This window comes from Nanorana parkeri, unplaced genomic scaffold, assembly GCF_000935625.1.
Source record: "Nanorana parkeri isolate BGI_ZX_2015 unplaced genomic scaffold, ASM93562v1 scaffold90, whole genome shotgun sequence".
NCBI classification, from domain to species: domain Eukaryota; kingdom Metazoa; phylum Chordata; class Amphibia; order Anura; family Dicroglossidae; genus Nanorana; species Nanorana parkeri.
In genome coordinates this window covers 594,634-610,808 of record NW_017306358.1, presented here as the reverse complement: position 1 = coordinate 610,808, position 16,175 = coordinate 594,634, and the positions used below count along the sequence as shown (strand labels likewise).

General features: G+C 38.7%; 1 protein-coding gene across 1 annotated transcript in view; it reads right to left on the bottom strand.

Annotated features, from left to right (window-relative positions):
- CELSR1 (cadherin EGF LAG seven-pass G-type receptor 1) overlaps positions 1-16,175 on the bottom strand; it is a 146,362-nt gene that overhangs the window by 125,645 nt on the left and 4,542 nt on the right. The window lies entirely within an intron of this gene.

Genomic DNA, 16,175 nt, shown 5'->3' with positions numbered 1-16,175 from the left:
ATCAAAATTTTGGCCAGAGTTTTTTTTTTTAAAACACAGTCTGTTTTAGCATTTGACAAATATATATTTTAAAATATTTTACAATTTACAATTCTTGAACCTCACACTCCTGGCTGAGTGCAGTCTGTAGTTGTGACAAAGTAGGGGTGTGCTGGACCGTTCTCACACAGAGCACAGCAGTCTTTAACTGAACACTTTGCTAATTATAGGAAGGGCTTTTATCAGTTGGGAGATGAAATGTGGCAAAGACTTGTGGCAGTGTCCGAGTTAAGTGGCATGTAGCGACACTGTTATGCAAGGCTCAATTAAAATTTTTTTTTTTACAAAGTATACACTTTATTCAGGTCTCCGCACAGCAGTGTGGTGTGGTGTGCTGCACTGCAGTGCAATAGCCTCTGGTGTCATATTGATATAGGTCCACCATTTATAGGTCTGTGTTTTTTGTGCCACATGGATGAACTCCAGAATCAGTTTGTGTGGTTGTCTTAAAAAAAAAAAAAAACAACTTCCTTAGCAAATTATCTCTATTGGGTCAATAGTATGACACAATTTAGTGTTTATAGAGCAAGACATGCACCTTATATGTTTACAGTAACTATACTTTGTCACATACTTTTTATATCTAGTATATGTAGCAGCACACATATATACATGCACATTTTACATTCAGTTAAAACACCATTCTTTTTTGCACATCTCTATCTGCTTTTTTTATCTAACAGAACTAAGGTTTGCTTTTATGTTCTTGATAATGTTAAATGGTCAAGAAAGAAATTGTTGGGTGATGGTTAATAATTCACGACATGCTTTCCCAAAGCAAATCAGGCTGTCAAATTACCTTGAAGATTTAATGAGCAGGCTATGTCCCAGAAGTCAGTTTGAGAACCAACAAAAGCATATCTGCCTGTTGCCGGGAACATTTCTTGCTAAATATTCATAAACAATGATATATGTACACTCACACATTATCTATGACCTTTACAGAAAGAACACATGAACTGATGTGTCTGGATGCAACAAATTCCAGGCAGTTGGAATCCTGACTTCATACTGTTTAAACTATGAGGAAAATCTGCTACCCTGGCATTGCTAGAATTCTACAGCCAATTGTCACCTATTTAATAGCAGTCAGCAGACCTCACTATAAGGGATATTGAAACATACACACACATTTAGAAAATAACCATATTATTTTAAGAACAAGATAGGGATGATAATTAGTAATAACAGTAGAACCAGCAAACCTACAATAAAAAAATATAAGGTATTGAGCTACTACTATCCTTTAGAAATGTGTATAAATTTCAGTGTCTGTATCAATCTTTTTGTTTGTCAAGTAGTCATTCTGCTATCGAAAGTTGCAATAGAAAACTGTTAAACCTTCTGTTAGTAATAATTTCATTTTATAAAGAGAATTATTATCCATGATACGATTAAACGATGTAAAACATCTATCTTTATAACAAAAAAGGAAAAAGAATGCAGATGAAATGATAAACTACAAATATCAAGACCATACATACTGTAAATTATATCATTTTGAGTCTTTCGCTAAAAAGTTCTGCTTCTTCAAGGAAGTCTAGTGACATAAAACTATAAATCAAGTGTTCTACTTTAATAATGCTACTTAACCATTCAATCTACATCTCCACTATGCATAAATATGCATGTTTTCCAACACAAATACTTAACACGCTGCTACCGGATATTAAACATAAAAATTATAACATTTGTCCTTGCTTTTATACTATGCAAAACTCTACATAATCTACATAAACTCTAAACTCTATCTAGTAGTGTTCACTTTTTTATGTGAGCATTTAGAACACATACCTTTAAGTACCTGGCAGTACTTGTTTAGATCTATAAGAGTAGATGATTCTATCCTTCTCTTGTTTATTCAGCACTGTAATCTTTTCCATAGATGAGGTTAGCATATGACTGATAACTCCTGTTTTCCAGCCTTCATTTGCTTACACACACACACACACAATGAAGGATTCCAGAAACACCAAATTTATAATACAGCTTGATTAAGGAACTTCATAAACAATACTTAAAGGGCAGTTTCACCATTGTGTGCTATGGTGTGTTGCCATTTATATATTCATTCTGTGCACTAGAGATGCACAGATACTTTTCGAGTACCAGTGCAGATGCTTGGCATTTTCATGAGAACTACCAGGGTTGCAGCTGGGACCTAGCTCTGGCACTCCACCACTGTCCTGAAATCATTAGTCTGTATTGTTTTAGAAAAACTGTCACATGACAATAAACAAAAATGTATCAGTACTCGTACTTGTAAGTACTCGGCAAGTACCAGTACTCGTACTCGCAAGGTATCTGTGCATCCCTTTATTTATATTTATAAAAACAAAATCGTACATTAAAACAGAGATGTACAAATCCCAGGAGCTCCGTGTGCTCCTTACAAATGACAGCTGCCTCCTAACTTTTGAATTTTTCTCTAGTGTAGTCTTGGAGCTCAAAAGTATCGGTACATGTACTCATACTTGTACCGAGTACTGTACTTGGTATCTGTGCAACCCTACTGTGCACATATAAAGTAGGAGGAAAAAAACAAATAAATACATTTCACCCATCACAATCTCCTCTGGCTACCACCATATGCAAGACCAATGACCTCAAGCTCTTCTTTGGCAAATTTGCTTAATGTAATTCCAGTAAATATTTACTGGAGCAATCTTACAAAAATGAATTTAACACAAAGTTGGGAGTTATTCATTTCACCTCAAATGTGATAAAAGTTTTGCAAAAATGGCCCTTACCAAACCCTACACCCACACACAATATGTCCCTTGTTGCAGACCCTAGATTCATGCTTTCCCTGATCTGCCAGCCATGACTGTTTTGTAGTGGCAATGTATCTCATCCTTCAGATTTTTTCACAACTGGTGGGATGAGCTTGGGTCATTTTGTATAGCTACACTTATTGTTTATGAGTAAAATATACAGCTCAAAAGACTTTTGGCCCGTACATACAGATAAAACTGAAGTGGACATTCTCCAAGTCAGTGGCCTTGAAAATGTGCTTGTGAGACAGTGCTCTCTGTAGGATTAGGTAACAAACTTGGCACAATTACCACAAAAGGAGTGCCAAGAGGGAAACAAATGTGAATAAACCCGGCTACCTATCATTACTGTACTATTTTATTCTAGAAGTATACAAAAAGCCAGTCTAGCACAAGAGAAGTGAGCCATTGTTGAGACTAAGCCCTATGCGGCAGCAATCAAAGAAAATACTTCCTCTTTAGCAGGAGAGTGTTTAATAATACAAGCTAACATATATCATTACACATCGTAATTTGTATGGGCTCAGAACTCAATATAAATCTACACGTAATTAAAAACATGTTTTTTTGTGATCTGGACAAAATTGAGATGGGAAAAGCCCATTTTTATAACATTTCCTACCTAGAATATATTTTCTGTGCCAAATATACTGTATATAGACAGCAGAGAATAATCTGATCACCGAGTATTCTTTTAAGAGATTACAACATCAATGTGCATGTCCGTGTTTATATCCAGCACCTGTGCAGAGAGTTCATCTCTGCTTTCCTTCTGTTTCCTATAATTATTATATCAGTACAGGTCATTACACATTATGAAGAAAAGAAAAAAAGCCCAACAAAGTATTTCAGTTATTAAAAATTAAAACAATAAAACATTATTTGGAAAATATTTATACGCTGCCAGAGGATATTGGTACTCGTTTAAATGTCAAGGAGAATGTGAGATAAGGTAAGCCACTTGTGGGAATACTTCAAAACGCTGACTCTTAATAAAAATGGAGTATACTAAAAAAAAAAAAAAGTTGAGAAACCCTTTTAAAGCATCTAATAGTCTTCACTTATCAAAACACCAGCCTGTAGAAAAATACTGTTTGTCCTCTTGGGTTCATCCATGTGGGCTAGTGGCTCTGGATAAGATGTGAAGTTTAGAAGGATCAATCAGTACTGTGCATGTAAAAATTTAATTTACGACTATGAAGAGCTTTATCTGTACCTGCTAAAAAGAAAAGTTCTGTTTTTAAAACAAAATTCTTACAAGTTAGATAAGGTTTCCAGCCCAATACATCAGGTATAGGCATACAAATCCATCATATTACCAAACTGACTGTACTCCATTGTAATAAAACATTAAAAATAATATTAATTTATGATCACATCAAATTATTTTAATTTAGCGGTTTCTGCTACAGTTTCCCTAAGGTCTAAATAATTAAGGCAATCATACAATTAGGAAGATCAACAGACTCTAAAGCAATTTACAAAGTGCCTTTCCTGCTTCAGAAAGCTTAACTGGCCTTCTGAGAAAAAGCTCGTCTATCCCGAGGTTTCAGCCTCGCAGAAAGGAAACAAGGTCATAATGCACATGTTTGCATGAAAAACATAACAGAAATTCAGCAATTTCATGTGTGTGTGTGAGCTTCTACAACTTGCCAAATTTTAATAAGATTGATGAAGGAAGCTGTTATAAGTCATTGTTTCTTTGATGTGACACTCTGTCTAGTCATGCATAAGCAGAGGTGCGAGGCAGTCATTTCTTGGAGTCATTCCTAAGTTATAAGTTACCAAGTAAATTATTGAACACCCACATTACTGAGACTTCTTTCAAGCAATAGAAATCTTGACTTTCTTTTTAAATCAGAAAAAAACTTTCTATGAATAACATTTCACCCTAAAAAAAAACACCCTTAATTCAAAAACAGTTTGTACATTTAAATTAATATATAATTACGGCAGAAAATTATATTTCAAGATCATGTCCTCCTGCTGGTTAATCTTGGCTGTAGGTTCTCTCTTCATATAGTCTGTTTGATATCAGGCTGAAATTACAGGCAAGCAACACAGACACTCTGGTAACTATGAATAGTGAAGTGCTCTGAGGCAACAAATGACGCTGAACATGGCTAAATGGAAATCTTCATGGTCAAAATTCTATTCAAACTTTTAGTGCAATAAACTGCCTGGCCAAAAAAAGTCACACACTCTAATATTTCCTTGGACTGCCTTTAGCTTTGATTACTGCACGTATTCACTGTGGCATCGTTTCAGTAAGCTTATGCACGGTTACATTTATTTTCATCCAGAGTTGCATTAATTTTTCACCAAGATCTGGTAGTGATGATGGGAGAGTCGGACCACTGCATAAAGTATTTTCCAACACATGCCAAGGATTCTCAATGGGGTTAAGGTCTGGACTCTGGGGTGGCCAATCCATGTGTGAAAATTATGTCTCATACTCCCTGAACCACTCTTTCACAATCTGAGCCCAATGAATCTTGGCATTATCATCTTGGAAGAAAAAATCTTGGAAGAGGTAAAGTCTGGACTCTGTGGTGGCCAATACATGTGTGAAAATGACCAGAGACACGCGCAGCCGACCAGAGATGCTTGCAGAAGTGATACAGCGCCTGTTAGTATTTAAACAGGCACTCGCTGTATCCACTGGCAGCTTACACAAAATGTCTTAAACAGGAAGGGGTGGGGCAAATTTAAATTGGGGGTGCTCAAGTTTAGTCTTGCCTAGGGCAGCACAAAACCAAAATACACCACTGTCCATGCCATCAGGAAAGTAATAAAAGCCATTCAGTATATTCCGGTAGGCAACTGACCTAATTTTTAAAGTTTCTAAACCTTGACTAAATATCCAATGGAAGGATCTTAACTATTTGCTTAGCTAAATCCAGGTGGTGACCTTTTTTTTTTTTTGTAGCCAGACATCGTATATTGTAAGACTCGTTCCAATTTGTGGATTATGGGTAAAGAAATACCAATAACTGTCTTATGTCTAAGCAATCCCTAAGCTTCCACTACAAGCTGAAAGTTATGTGCTTAATATATACAATACCAGAGATTTGCAAGGGATGCAATGTATTTTAGTACATTTGTTTTAGTTGGGAAATTATTGGTTCATTCTCAAGCTAGAATGGCCACTTGTGAGAGTTGTAACAGTTGAGCTATGTATGGTTGGAGCACTTGAAAGCTTTGTGACAATCAGTGTTTAGTTTAGCTCCTAATCAATGACAAGCACTTCTGAATTCACCATGTCTATGATCAGTGCATGGTTTTACTGCTAAGCAGTAAGAAACATTTCAAAGCATGGATTCATTCCTGAATACTGGATGCATCACCCTGATTTACTAAAGTAAAGTGACGTGGAGTGCATTGAAAATAAAAGGAGTTATTTTACATGAGATTGCTATTTTATATTGATCATTTTCACATCAAAATGTTTAGTTCAGAAAATTAATTTTTTTTGTCGAGCCTGCGGGTCCACCCACTGTAAGAATTTAAGAATTTTGTCTGATTCCTGCTAAAATTATAAAACAGTGTATGGCAGCCTTCCTTGAATTTGTAAAGGAACTCAAACACTGTGGGGTTGATTTACTAACCTTATAAACACGCCACGAACAAGTATACACCTCTGTAGTGTGTTCCCTCCCAGCATGATCTATTGGTGGAATCTAAACACCTTTGTAGTGTGTATACACCCAGCAGGTGTGTTGTGCAAAGCCCTGCATGAATTGCAAGGTGGTGTTGTGTAAATTAGCTCTGCGTTGTGTTGTTTGCGTTGATGAATGCAGGAATGTAAATGCATGAGGTAACCATTTTTGTCTAAACTGTGAAGCAGCATTATATATGCATCATGTGCATGATTTTTCCATATATGGCATTAGTGGAAATATGCTTTTAGAGACTTGCATGCCGCTATTAGAGCGGCGTGTAGCCTATGGCGCATGCTACATGACGCGCACGAGCGTAAATACATAAAAACGAGCCATAACGGCGTGAAAATGTGACACGTTGCTCGTGTTTGGTTGATAAATACGTTTTGCTGTGTAAAAATGCACACGCACCTGGTGCGTGTGTGTGTTTAGGTTAGTAAATCACCCCCTGTGAATGTGATTAACTTTTTTTGCTAGAAAGAAAAAAAGGGTCTATTCTGCCTATAGCAACCAATCATAATAAAGCAAAGATTGATGCAATTAGTCTTGCGCTATTTAAAAACAAAAGACAACACCTGACTGGCTACTGTAGGCAAGAGTGTTCTTTCCCTCACTTTGTATTAATCAGTTGCAACTGAACTTCTCTGTCTGCTCTGATTGATATAGTATCATTACAGGTAGGTAAAATAAAACAAAACAGTTACTTTTGTGGTATGTACGAGACAAAAGGCACAGCTGTCCACCAAATAATTTGCTAATTTGCTAACAGAACAGCAGTTTGTTTGTTGTCAACAAGCAATTTAATGCTGTCAACGCTGCCAGTGATGCTGGGAAAACCAGCTTACTTTCTCATTATCTAGGGATACAGCATTGTACTAAAAATAGACATAAATGCACAGCCCAAGTGCATATATTAGCTGCTTTAACCATTTTAGAGACAAAAAAAAGGTAGTTTAATTGAGTAGGATTACAAAAATAACAAAATCAAAACTAAAACCATGCCGATTTTTTTCAAGCTTGGAAATCAGAAATAAGTATATGAGGTCACGCAGTCAACAGGTAGTCAGTTAACCATACACACTACTACAAGTGAAACACTGAAAATGTTAATCATGGGATATGTGCTTTTTAACATGGTAGCTTTGCCTTGAGGGGACTGCCTGGCTGGCTGGTAGTAACTTGCTGGTTTTAAGGTCACAGGTGAAACAAGCTAATGGCTGAAGGGATTACTACATCAAAATATCTTGTCAAATATCTTGTCACCTAAATTGCAGGCTGTACAGACTGAAGGAGTGCTTTGCTTTTTTGCATTCCACAGATTCACTACTATCAAGATTGTCTGAAATCTAAACCTAGACTCTGCCTTTATCACATGCACTGCCTGCCAAAAAAAAGTCACTCTAATATTTCATTGGACCTCCTTTAGCTTTGATTACGGCACACATTCACCGTGGCATCGTTTTAAAAAAAACGTATACAATGTCACAACATTTATGTCCATCCAAAGTTACATTCATTATTCACCAAGATCTGGTAGCGATGTTGGGAGAGTCGGATCACTGCATAAAGTCTTCTTCAGCATATCCCAAAGATTCTCAATGGGGTTAAGGTCTGGATTCTGTGGTGGCCAATCCATGAGTGAAAATTATGTCTCATGCTCCCTGAATCAGTCTTTCACAATCTGAGCCTGATGAATGCTTGCATTGTCATCTTGGAACATGGCTGTGTTATCAGGGAAAAAAAGAAAAAAATCTATTGATTGAAAAACCTGGTCATTCAGTATATTCAGGTAGGCAGCCAACCCCATTTTTTGGGCACATAAGTCTAGACCTGACCAACTGAAGCAACCCCAGATCATAACACTGCCCAAAATCCAGGTAGTTACTTTTTTTGGCCAGGCAGTTCATTTTCAGGCCTAAAATGTGGAATATAACATGGGTGCAAAAAATGAAAAAAGGGCCTCAGTCATGAAGGGGTTAAACTATAATCCAGAAGATCAATTCCAGGCAACAAGGAAGGCCACTCAGTGAACTATCAATACCATACAACAAAGCTGCTGAGCTGTGCTTTAAAGTGACATTAAACTCATCTATGCTTGTTTGCATAGATCTACTGCTAGCAAGCAGTTGATATGCAAAAACATTTTTAAAAAAAGTTACTAAATAGGTTTCAACTAACCTATGTCTCCCAGAGATCTGAAGATTCTCAGGTGACCGCAAAAGGATCATGGGTCGCGCGCATGCGCAGTAGATATCTTCGGCCGGGAGAATAGGGGAGACACAGGGTAAGTCAATGCAGGCAGTGTGCCCCAGCACAGACTCCGTGGGACAGCAAGGGAAAGGAAGGGAAAGGAAGAGACTGGAGTCAGCTCTGGATCAGAGAACGGCAGTAGCGCTGGAGGGACTCCTGAAAACTACTGGAAAGAAGATGATGATGATCGGATCAAGAGGCATCATTTACGTTAAGTCCTAACACCAGCATTGATGGAGGGAGAATTTGACTTCAAAGTCATTTTAAGCTGGCCATACATTGTTAGAATTTAATTTTGAACGTTCTATCAAAATAGTTTTTCAGACCATTTGATGGTGCAATCATTGAGTCAACTAGTTTTATTCAAAAGCCCTTACATTACTACCAGACCTGCTACTTGAAAGGAATTCCAGATGTAATAAACAGGTTTCTATTGTGTGCAGCACATGCGTATATATTTCTCCCAAAACAAATTAATTTATGGTTAGAATTTCAATTATTCAGATAAGAAATGTGAAAACATTTCCATCCTACTGTTCAAAATGAACATCCATTTGTCTGCACTAACTATTGGAAAAATGATCTGAGAATGAAAATGTGGAAACTGAAATTTTACTGGGACATGGCCAGCTTAAGATAGAAAGTTCACTCAGTTTACTTTAACCCATAGGCAGGGAATCTGCAGTGGGTGGCTTTAATGATAACTGTCTTATAGGACAAGGAGGAACTCTTACGGCACCATCAAAAGTTACTGGGGGTGGCTTCTGCAATACAGCTGTACTGAGCAGGTGGGTGCACCACTTAAAGTACAGTATATGTGAATACAATCACTGAAAACGCACACAAGCTTTAGCATGTTAATGTTATTTAAGACATCTTCAATATTTTAAAATCTGCAGCTTTCATTTAAATAATTCTTGGTCACGCTGCCAGGAAGGTCCTTATCAGACACCTTGTAGGGTGTAGGGTGTCAACACACTGTCCCCGTCTCTCTGAAGGAAAGCCACATATATTCATAGGACAATGTGAAACGCACATAGTTGTGACAGAAAATATTTGTACAGTTCTGTAGAAACACCAACCATCCAACACTTCAGTTTCACTGTGAAAATAGTGATAAACTAATCTACTTGCAAATCAGGCAAAGTGTCAAACGTTTTGATTGGCCCGGTCTACACAGAATCACACAAATCAGATTTGCATATCCAACTATAGGTAAATCAAAAGTCTACCACTCTCAGATTCATTGTTTTCTATGAACAATGAAGATATGAAGGTTACAAAAAACAAACAGTAAGACTAAACATAATTTGTTGCACTGTTGTAGCTTCATCATTCATGAAATATAGCAAGTAAATGGATTATGTTCTAGCATGAAACAGCTGACGTTCAACTATTGTACTCATTATGACCTGTGCTCAATCCACTCAGTTGCAGTGTGACTAAACCCACTCTGTGGAGCTTAGACTGTCACAATGACAAGCCCATGTGCTTTATTTTTACAGTAACTAAAGACAAGAAGGCCAGCACATTGACTCAGGGGCTGCCAGCTGCATCATGGAGCCTCCACAGGTGCCGAACTCTCTGGGTGTTCTAATTGACAATGTCAACCTCCACGCTGCATTTAGCACTAAAAGGACACATCATAATGTAACCAAACTAACCACTCATATCAAAAACATGCAAACCAAAGAATACAGGATTAAATGTCATTCTTTATGACATTCCTAACTGTGAAAACCATGCCTGCCTAACTTCAAAACAAGCTAAAATCAGAGGAACGCCGTGGTCTATCATCAGTCATGAACAAGTCCATTCTTCCTTTCATGCCTTGTTTGAGTCTAGCTGGCAAGAGAGTTGGTCCTTTAAAAATAATTAAATGTTATTTGTTGCTGGCAGAAGAACATAGAACTTCTCAAGTACTTTGACACCCAGGTATAGTTAGAGTTTGGACATACTGCACCTGTATTTCTGCTCTATGCTCTAGAAGACATTGCTATAACAAATCATGGTTTTACAGCAGCTCCATTATTTTGATCACCAGAAGGATAGAACTTTGTTATATATATTTTTTTTTAAACGGTTGAAAAAGGTTTCAAATGCGCAAGTTGTTATATTGCTTCCAATCAACAATTGGAAACATAATTGCTGCAAAACTGGAGTCATGCGCATGACAATCACAGACATAAGAACAGGGCAGGTAGAGGCCTGGAAATCCATAAGACTTCTACTGTATATACAGCTAGTAACTCTACATTATAGAGCAAGAGAACTGACCTATTTCTATTACGATTTCTTGGGCCACGTTGCCCATTCCATATTGGAAGATAATAAAGATTCTTACTTTTGTCTAACGGGCCATGTATAACTATTTTGTTTATATACTATATTTTCTTATATAATGCTCTTAGAGGGTAAAAGTTTTACTACCGTCCAACTACTCACACTATTTCATAGAGAGCACATGGAAAGCCTAAAAATGGGAATAATTAGCATGTATGGAGAAGGACGTATCATCACACCCTCATTTTGGGAAACAGAGGGCATTTGGTTTGGTTAGTTTGTTACTACAGTACTCTACAATACTACGATACTACAGTACTCTATAGGTTTTTTTTATTACAGTACTCTACAGTACAACAGTACTCTCTATAGCTTGTTCGAAAAGGTAATAGTCACTGCATTAAAGGGCACCCCTGACCATGGCCATCTAATACCAGAAGCCTTAAAGGGTTTCTAAAGCCTCCATTTCTTTTTTACATACATCTACTGCTAGCAAGCAGTAGATATATACAAAAAGTTTTTTTTTTAAACTTGCTTTAACAGCGGTTTAAACTTACCCCGCCTTCGCCGCACGCTTCCGTCAGAAAATCCAAAACTGCTCGGGCTGCTGCAAAGCATCTTGGGCCGGGCGCATGTGCAGTTCGGATTTTTGGCCGGGAGATGAGGAGAGACGCAAGGTAAGTCTATGGACGTGTGCACCTGCATGCAGACACCGTGCGACAGGAAGTACCAGCAAGGACAGAGGAGTCAGCGCTGGATCGGAGAGCTGCCGCACCGCTCGAGGGACAGATGAAAACATCAGGAGCGAAGATCAGATTAAGAAACATAATTTGAGGTAAGTGCTAACATTAACATTAGGGGGAGGGGAAAAATAATTGACTTTAATGTCACTTTAAAATTGTGTTAAAGGAGAACTATGAATTGTCCTCCCATTACACTAAGGAGAACTATGGGGAAAAGCCCTAACCCCATAGTTCTCCTTTGATTAGGTACAGAACATTATGCCAAAAGTGGACTAATTAATATGGAATCCAGGAGCGAACAGGATTTATTTTAGGAGCCAGCTTCCTTGAACTTTAAAGAAAATCTCAAATGTTAGGTGCCAGCTGTCATTTTTAAGGAGCATTGGCTACCTTGCTTCTGGGATTTGTCCAGCCCTGCATTATGCCATTGGTGGACAAATAATACAGAATTCAGAAGCCAGTCTGTCCAATCCAATAAACAGCAGGATTTATTTTAGGAACTAGCCCCATTGACAACAACCTAGAAAAAAAACTCAAAAGTTAGGCGCTAGTTGTAATCGTTAAGGAGCAATGGCTGCCTGCCATGTGTCAAAGTGTGCAGTATGCAAAAATCATTCCTTGCCACATTTGTTAAATATTTTTGCTTTAATTTAGTTGTATGTCAACCATGTTGTCGAATATTTGATATAGTATGTACAACTTTTATGTACCTATACACGGAAAACGTTAACTATTAAAAGAAATATTTTAAAAAAGGGGGTTATAGTCAATTAAAAGGTTGGTTGTGTTCCACAGAGCTTCACATATGCACTCTATAGAAATGTTTATAGATAGCAGCTGAACTGTAGCTCTGCCTAAACAATAAGCAACCCTCAGCATAAGGAGACATGTGCTGCCAAAAGCTCGCTTTCCCATGAAAAATATGCTCAATTGTGTGAAGAGGAAAAAAAAAATCAACTTGCCGGCATTGCATTTCATGATTACCTTCGTTTTGACTGATATGCTGTAAATTGATACAGAATTTCCTTATCCAATTATACAAAAAACTAGTTCTAAAAGGATCTGTCCTAACATGTCAATCCTGGTTCTCGCAGAGCTCCTCGGCCTCTCACACAAATCTTACAGTAGCTCTGTTGAGTCTGTGTTTGTCCACCGTCTGAAGATAAGAAGCTAGTGTTTATGGCGTGAATGGGATAGGTATGCTGCAGTCATATAACAGGACTAAAAACCATTATACGCCTTCATGAAAGACTATTTTTTTATTTTGTATTACAAAATTCCATTGCCTGGTTTGTAAAAACACATCAGCCCACATCTGCTCATGACAACTGACAAACATTGCGGTTTTATAATATTAGGGCAACGTGAGGCCAACTTCCCCACAGGAGCTCAAACCAGTCCACAAATACTCTGAGGTCTATCAGAGAATATGAAAATACCATACCACATCCTAGACCAGTGTTTCTCAACCATTTTTTCAGTCATGGAATTCTTTAAAAGTAGGCAAAATCTCCAGGCACCCTGGAGAAAATGTGGTTGCCTCCAAAATCCAAACCAAACCCCTATCTCGGATTTTAAGAGGGTATCCAATGCAAAAACACACACAAAAAATACGTAGGGTTTCTCCCTTTATATCACTTCAAATTTAGAGCCCCTTTCGCCTCAGAATGCCCCCTTTTTGCATCAGAGTCACCCCCTCTAACACTAGAATACCCACTTCAACTTAAGCTGGCCATACACTATGCGAATTTTGGTCAGTTCTTGATGAACCGGCTGAAATTTGCACAGTGAGTGTCGCTGTCGGCACCTTTTCGGCCGGAATCCCTTGATCAGCTGATCGAAGGAACCGGTTGGAAAATCTTTGACCGAACAGAGCCTGCTCTGTTCAGGCATTCTGGCAGCAGTCAACGGACGCCATCAGAATACAATGAAGACAGTGGGAGATTCCTCAATCAACACTCGTAAGTAATGGAGGAAACAATTATATTTTTTCTTCAGCCCGCAGGTTGAATGAAGAAAATATTACAGCTTACAGTCAGCTTTAGAAGCCCCTTCACATCAGAGTCCCCTCCTCTCACATCAAAGTCCTCCTCTTTCACACCAGACTCCCCCCCTCACATCATAGCCCCCTCCTTTCACATAAGAGTCCCCCCTTTTACACCAAACTCCCCCTTCACATCAGAGTCCCCCTCTTTCACACCTCTTTTGGATAGACTAGGAAAGAGTTGAAGTTGATATCTGGGCAAAAAAAATCTCATCTAAAAGTATTTATTAGCCACAAAGAATATAAATCTACTTTGTTAGCTCAAGGTGGATTTGCAAACGCAGATATTACCTTGTAAAAAGTAGCAGTGACCTCATCATTATACTGTACATAGCCTGTGCAGGGAGCAGAGCTGTGAAGGGGACCGAACAGACTTCGCCCACTACAGACTGCCTGTAGAAAACTACCGCAGGGGGTGGATACAAGACCAGTAACCCTGCACAATGACAGATAGCAGCAGTAACTGGTCTTTATTACAGGAAGCTCCTGCACAAAGGTAACGTTTTACAATTGATTACTGCTCAGATCTGGAAGAAATTAAAAAACAAAAGACCCAACAAGGTTCTAGTAAGAATACACATTCCTCTTGTATTTAGACAATATTAGATTTTTGTGGAATTCAGCTCTAAAAACCATTGTCAGGCTTTTACCAACTGGGACAATAGCTCTTCACTTCCTGTGTCACAGGCACAACAGGAAATGAAAGAAAAAGACTCCAAAAGTGGAGGAAAAAAAACTTCTCAGGTAGTTGTCTCCACAACAGGTGTCCCCATTGGAACACTTTACCTTTATTCCTGTTCCTTTGACAACCCCACTTTAAAGTCCTCTGAAGATGGCTAAAAATGGGGACACATCAGCAATAGAAAAACCTAACAAGGTTGCACGCCCTCCAGCACTATTCAAAATCATAAAAAAAAAAAAGTTGTGGCTGAACATGGGTCCTAACACAAACTTAACACAAAGTCCAAAGCGATACATTTCAGACATGTCACAGTTCACAGCAACATTGTACCATTAGAAATCAGCTCTTAAGCTCCAGTCAGGTGATTCTGCCTGACACACTACTGTAGGGTCTGCCTGAGAGCAACATGTCAGAAGAATTGTCAATATATACATAACTAGAACCCTACTCTATATTTATTTATAAAGCCCAATTGGGGGAATGTATGAAAACTGGAGCAGACAAAATCTGGAGCAGCTGTGCATGGCAACCAAACAGCTCCTATCTTTATTCAGTTATTATTTGAAAATAAAAGAGAGAGGCTGATTGGTTGCCATGCACAGCTGCTCCAGATTTTGTCCGGTTTTGGGAAATTCCTTTTAATGCGTTTGAAATACAGCCAGTATATTTACCTAAAACCGGTCTTTACATTAGCTTACCGCAGAGGTAGGAACCTTGGCACTTCAGCTGTGATCAAACTACAAATCCCATTATGCCTGAGCGAGTCATGCCTGTGGCTGTTAGTCTTGCAATGCCTCATGGGACTTGTAGTTCCACAACAGCTGGAGTGCTGAGGTAGCCTATATATCATTCACCTGACATGTTTTTCCTCAGGCAGACCCCACATAAAAGTGTGTCCAGGCATGATGCTCGACTGGAGCTCAAGGACTGATTTGTAAGGGTGACCATAATGTTCTTCACGCTCATACTTGCACAGAGAAGCCAGCAGTTTGAGCCCATTGGGTTTGGTTACAGTGAATATGGCTTGCTCTCAGCACTAGGACAGGGAGACCTCATCAGTGCACTGCTGCTCCTTCATCATCCAGTAAGCAAACTGGCAGCAGGGATGGAATTAATAAGGAGAACATCAGCACAATCTTTTCTACAGACTGCTAAACCATGCACATGGGGGATCCTTACAATAAAAATAAAGACGATACATACACTGGGGATTATCCAGAGTTCTGCTTTAAAGATTTGTTTACATACCCTAGACTTAGTAGTACTACCATCTAAATCATTGGAATTATATGTGGAAGGGTGTTGGATTATCATACAAAGCTAGATGTTAACACTTGGCATGATTTAAAAAAAAACACCAACATGAGATGCAATCCAAAGCAGCAACTTGGGGTCAATACACACAGTGTATTTTAGACAAATTACAAAACTCCACTGGGGCTCATTATGAGAGGGAGAGAGAGAGGGGGGAGAGATAAGGAGGGAGAGAGAGAGAGAGAGAGAGAGAGAGAGAGAGAGAGAGAGAGAAGGAGAGAAGAGGGGAGAGAGAAGAGGAGAGAGAGAGAGAGAGAGAAGAGGGGAGAGAGAAGGGGGAGAGAAGGGGGAGAGGGAGAAGGGGGAGAGGGAAGGGGGAGAGAGAGAGAGGGAGTGAGAGAGAAGGGGATAGAGAGAGAGAAGGGGATAGAGAGAGAGAAGGGG